The 6185-nt window shown below is 47.2% G+C and overlaps 1 protein-coding gene across 1 annotated transcript in view; it reads right to left on the bottom strand.

The window, feature by feature from the left end:
- Positions 1-6185, bottom strand: part of LOC137427457 (uncharacterized) — a 261772-nt gene that overhangs the window by 30793 nt on the left and 224794 nt on the right. The window lies entirely within an intron of this gene.

Here is a 6185-nt window from a genome sequence, read left to right as displayed (position 1 = left end):
GAATCGAACGCCGATTCTGGAGTGTAGATTCGACAAGCGACGCTTGATGTTGGTCTCATGAATCGAACGCCGATTCTGGAGTGTAGATTCGACAAGCGACGCTTGATGTTGGTCTCATGAATCGAACGCCGATTCTGGAGTGTAGATTCGACAAGCAACGCTTGACGTTGGTCTCATGAATCGAACGCCGATTCTGGAGTGTAGATTCGACACGCGACGCTTGATGTTGGTCTCATGAATCGAACGCCGATTCTGGAGTGTAGATTCGACAAGCGACGCTTGATGTTGGTCTCATGAATCGAATGCCGATTCTGGAGTGTAGATTCGACAAGCGACGCTTGATGTTGGTCTCATGAATCTAACGCCGATTCTGGAGTGTAGATTCGCCAAGCGACGCTTGATGTTGGTCTCATGAATCGAACGCCGATTCTGGAGTGTAGATTCGACAAGCGACGCTTGATGTTGGTCTCATGAATCGAATGCCGATTCTGGAGTGTAGATTCGACAAGCGACGCTTGATGTTGGTCTCATGAATCTAACGCCGATTCTGGAGTGTAGATTCGACAAGCAACGCTTGATGTTGGTCTCATGAATCGAACGCCGATTCTGGAGTGTAGATTCGACACGCAACGCTTGGTGTTGGTTTCATGGATCTAACGCCGATTCTGGAGTGTAGATTCGACAAGCGACGCTTGATGTTGGTCTCATGAATCGAACGCCGATTCTGGAGTGTAGATTCGACAAGCGACGCTTGATGTTGGTCTCATGAATCGAACGCCGATTCTGGAGTGTAGATTCGACAAGCGACGCTTGATGTTGGTCTCATGAATCTAACGCCGATTCAGGAGTGTAGATTCGACAAGCGACGCTTGACGTTGGTCTCATGAATCGAACGCCGATTCTGGAGTGTAGATTCGACACGCGACGCTTGGTGTTGGTTTCATGGATCTAACGCCGATTCTGGAGTGTAGATTCGACAAGCGACGCTTGATGTTGGTCTCATGAATCGAACGCCGATTCTGGAGTGTAGATTCGACAAGCGACGCTTGATGTTGGTCTCATGAATCTAACGCCGATTCTGGAGTGTAGATTCGACAAGCGACGCTTGATGTTGGTCTCATGAATCGAACGCCGATTCTGGAGTGTAGATTCGCCAAGCGACGCTTGGTGTTGGTTTCATGGATCTAACGCCGATTCTGGAGTGTAGATTCGCCAAGCGACGCTTGGTGTTGGTTTCATGGATCGAACGTCGATTCTGGAGTGTAGATTCGCCAAGCGACGCTTGATGTTGGTCTCATGAATCTAACGCCGATTCTGGAGTGTAGATTCGACAAGCAACGCTTGGTGTTGGTTTCATGAATCGAACACCGATTATCGAGTGTACATTCGACAAGCCGACGCTTTGTGTTGGTTTCATGGCTATTCCGTCCTTGGTAACAACATTGATCAAGTTTTAATCATTAATTAATAGAGGGCACCACTGGTCCTTTCCTTTTTATCTTTCCATATCGGTACATGACAAGTATGGCAGATTTTTTTGACCTCCTTCCCCAAACCATCCACCTTATGTCCTTATCTCTTCTAAACCACCCTCTTACCTCCCGTTTTCACTCCACACCCCTCTCTCCCGAGCATCTCAAAATGTTCCACCACCTCTTTAGTTTTCTCTCCATACCCCTCTATCCCGAGCATCTCTATCTGCTCTGCTCCACCACCTATATTGTTTTATCTCTACACCTCTCTCCTCGTCATCACCTCTCCACACCCCTCACATCATCCCTCCTCTCCACACCCCTCTCACATCATCCCCCCTCTCCACACCCATCTCTCCTCATCATCCCCTCTCTCCACACCCCTCTATCCCAATCATCTCTATCTGCTCTACCACCTATATTGTTTTATCTCTACACCTCTCTCCTCGTCATCACCTCTCTCCACACCCCTCACATCATCCCTCCTCTCCACACCCATGTCTCATCATCACCTCTCTCCACACCCCTCTCACATCATCCCCCCTCTCCACACCCATCTCTCCTCATCATCCCCTTTGTCATCATCACCTCTCTCCATACCCATGTCTCATCATCCCCTCTCTCCACACCACTCTCACATCATCCCCTCTCTCCACACCCATCTCTCATCATCCCCTCTCTCCACACACCTCTCACATCCCCTCTCTCCACACTCCTCTCTCATCATCCCCTTTGTCATCATCACCTCTCTCCATACCCATGTCTCATCATCCCCTCTCTCCACACCCCTCACATCATCCCCTCTCTCCACACCCATCTCTCCTCATCATCCCCTCTCTCCACACTCCTCTCACATCATCCCCTTTGTCATCATCACCTCTCTCCACACCCATCTCTCCTCATCATCCCCTCTCACATCATCCCTCCTCTCCACACCCATCTCTCCTCATCATCCCCTCTCTCCACACACCTCTCACATCATCCCTCCTCTCCACACCCATCTCTCCTCATCATCCCCTCTCTCCACACACCTCTCACATCATCCCCTCTCTCCATACCCATGTCTCATCATCCCCTCTCTCCACACCCATGTCTCATCATCCCCTCTCACATCATCCCTCCTCTCCACACCCATCTCTCATCATCCCCTCTCTCCACACACCTCTCACATCATCCCCTCTGTCATCATCACCTCTCTCCATACCCATGTCTCATCATCCCCTCTCTCCACACCCCTCTCCACACCCATCTCTCCTCATCATCCCCTCTCTCCACACCCCTCTCACATCATCCCCCCTCTCCACACCCATCTCTCCTCATCATCCCCTCTCTCCACACACCTCTCACATCATCTCCTCTCTCCTTTCTCATCATCCCCTTTGTCATCATCACCTCTCTCCATACCCATCTCTCATCATCCCCCTCTCTTCATCATCACCTCTCTCCACACCCCTCTCTCCTCATCATCCCCTCTCTCTTCATCATCCCCTTTGCCATCATCACCTCTCTCCATACCCCTCTCACATCATCACCTCTCATCATCCCCCCTCTCTTTCATCATCACCTCTCTCCACACCCCTCTCTCCTCATCATGACCTCTCTCCACACCCCTCTCTCATCATTACCTCTCCCATCATCCCCTCTCTCTTCATCATCACCTCTCTCCACACCCCTGTCTCAAGTTTCAGGGGGTAACTAACATCCCTTGGGAGCCCCCATGATCCGAAATAGAAAAGAACCGAAGCCCGAGTGCGTGGGCTACTGTCTTGTATGAATGAATGAATGAATGTGTCAAGTTTCAGAACAATCAGCCAGGTGATAAGGGAGGCCCAACAAAAAGAGGAAAAAGTTAAAGGAGGGACAGATACCCGGACGGACAGATCCGGACATCATGACCCATTTTATAAGTTCATCTCTTCGAGAATCGAGATGAGATCCCCCAATCCCATCGCCCGATCCCAAGCACATCTGGGCTTGGTGAAAGGCAAGCTCATACTCAAGCAGTACAGCAGGCAGGTGTGCCACAAGGTGGTGAAGATCAATGAATATTTGGTCCAGTGAACCAACGGGCCCACTAGTGGGAATAAAAAGACTAGGGAAATTGGTTCCACACATGAAAGAAAAGAGGAGCAAATGAGTGGAGTTGAGCAGTGAGCCCGATTTAAGAAGATAGTTGCAGGTCATGGCTGATGATGAGGGGCAGAAGTGTCAGTGACTTAACCTCGTCATGTGGTTTGTTTACGAAGTAGATGGGACGGTTTGGTAGACGGTCCGTTCGATGAGAAAAGGTGTGTGGGGGATTTTTGGAGGTGTGTTTTTTGTAAAAGGAGACAAGGCTCATGGAAGAGCTAGAACATAGAATGGAACAGGACTCAACATAACAAAAGGAACAGCAGAAAGAAGGGGAAACGACCAACTGTATGGTTGACGGAGAAATTAGATGGAGATGGGTTATCGAGGGATGCGGGTAATGGTGAGTAGTTTGGGAGAACGCAAGGAGAGGATGCATGGGGTGGACAATATGGATCCAGAAGCAACATTTGGGGGGGAGGAAGAGAAAAGGGTGGAGGTGGGATGGTTTAATGGGTGTAGAAAGGATCATGGTTTTTGATGGGGGATGATCTGAGATGGTGGTGAATAGCTGTCTTGAAGACCTGGAGGGAAGAAAGAGATTAAAGAGAACGTGGAACTAGGTTCCCAGGTGGGGAATAATTCTGGATTTTGGGAATTTTACTAGAAGGGGGTTGCTGGTGGACCATGTCCCCCATGCAGATAGCTTAGGGGGAGGGGGAGGAGGATAAAGCACAGACAGGGCAGAGGGTGCAAGACCACAAATGAGGCAGAAGACAAAGCTCACTGATCAGTCAGTGATGGTGAAGTAATAGGCCCATCGACTCAGTTTCATCGCAGCGTATTCCAATGATCGATATGGCCTTGGTTTCCAATGCGTCAAGCTCGTTTCCATGGTTGAAAGACATTTTCAGTGCTGGACCAGCTCTTGATTCTATCAAGGTGTCTTGAGAGGGAAAAGGTTCTATCTAGGTATACAGAGAAGGAAGAGGCATATGCCTGCCTGTCTGAACGCTAGTAACTGTTGGGGTATTCTCCTTTGAGCTGAGGCATTCCTGAGTCGCACTGCCTCATAGTGGTGAAGATAACTTTCCCCCAGAGCTCTGTGGAGTACGGCTCCCCATTCTGGGCTGGTGTTCCTGCATCTCACCTTCCTCTTCTTGAGACAGTCAAAAACAAGGGCTTTGACAGCATTGGAATCTCAAAACAGAAGATGGACGGATTCCCAAGAATTGCCATTCTCCCACATGTCAGAAATTGGTGGGGTCCCTATTTTATACATTACAACTGGTTTAATTCATCCTGCCCCTCTCCAACTACTACTACCAGAATCCCCACTTGTCAGAGCCCTGGACAAACTGTCCCACAACAGTAAAAAATAGAAATGGAAGACCTCTCATCTCTCATCTACTTTACTGTCCCAGGTCAAAGACCTTTCAAAGAAAAAAAACTTTACTGTGGGATAATAAACAGACAGATTGAAGGATGTATCACTGCCTTAAAGAGGTTACTCCACTCGCTTGGACTTAACCTTTCCAAGTTGGAACAAATGTTGTCAAATGTGGAGCTTCCAACAGTGAGGATGGATGGGGACTTTATCGAACAGTCACAGAAAAAGGGAAATGAGGCAGAAAACTGTTGTAAAACTTTTATGGACACAATTATCAAAATATGAACAACAGGTTTTTACAAAACAAAAATCAAGATGTATTCAAAACATTTTCAACCATCTTCGACGAAGTGTTATATCCTTAAAATGTTGATCCCATTTTTGTGCAGCAGAAATCAAAACGCATCAGTGATCATAACAGCAGGAGTTTCCACAGTTCAAAAAGATTATAGTTCAGTGTTTAAACAAAAATGAACTGTCCATGTGAAAGTTCTACTGTCCATGGTTCACACAACCTCTACTTTGACCAGAAATAACACTTTCCACAGATGGTGACACTGAATCAAATTGTAATGGATCACCGTGTGTCCACTATAGATGCTGTGAGGGGTTTCAACAAGCTGAACTTGATAAAGACTCAAACAAAGGACTGAACCTCTGGCATAAAATTTAAAGAAGTCTATAAAGATTGCAATTGAAGACCTGAGTGGAAGAAGTACTTGTCACTTTTTTTTTTACCTCCGCCACTGAAGGTGTATGGAGGTTCTATTTTTGTTCGTCTGTCTATGAACAAGATGTGTCAAAAAGTTGCGGACGGATTCGGACGAAACTTGGTAGGCAGGTTGGGTGTGCAACAAGGAAGAATCGATTCAATTTTGGTGAAGATTCGAATACTGATCCCGATCAGAGAATATTTTAATGTGTTTCTTCACCATTGAGTGATGGGGCCAAAAACAATAGATAGCAAGATATTTCAAAAAGTTGTGGATGACTTATGACAAAACTTGGTGGTGGAAGAGGTAAGTGCCAAGAAAAAGCCGCTTCGCTTTTGGTTCATGTCCGAATCCAGATCCGACCTATCAATGGGATACAAAACATCAACTGTTCTACCTAGCAGAGGTATGCTCTCCACAGAGTGCCGTTCTAGTTGCAAAGCGAGTTAGAACCAGGAACTCTACCTACAGCATGGCAATAATCATGTGTAAGAATTTTGCATCGTGATATTTTGTGACTTAAGTACTTCCTCTTCTCAG

This window comes from Myxine glutinosa, chromosome 5 (genome assembly GCF_964187855.1).
Source record: "Myxine glutinosa chromosome 5, kmMyxGlut1.1, whole genome shotgun sequence".
Lineage (NCBI taxonomy): Eukaryota > Metazoa > Chordata > Myxini > Myxiniformes > Myxinidae > Myxine > Myxine glutinosa.
The sequence above is the reverse complement of the archived record's forward strand: the minus strand, read 5'-3'. Positions and strand labels throughout refer to the sequence as shown.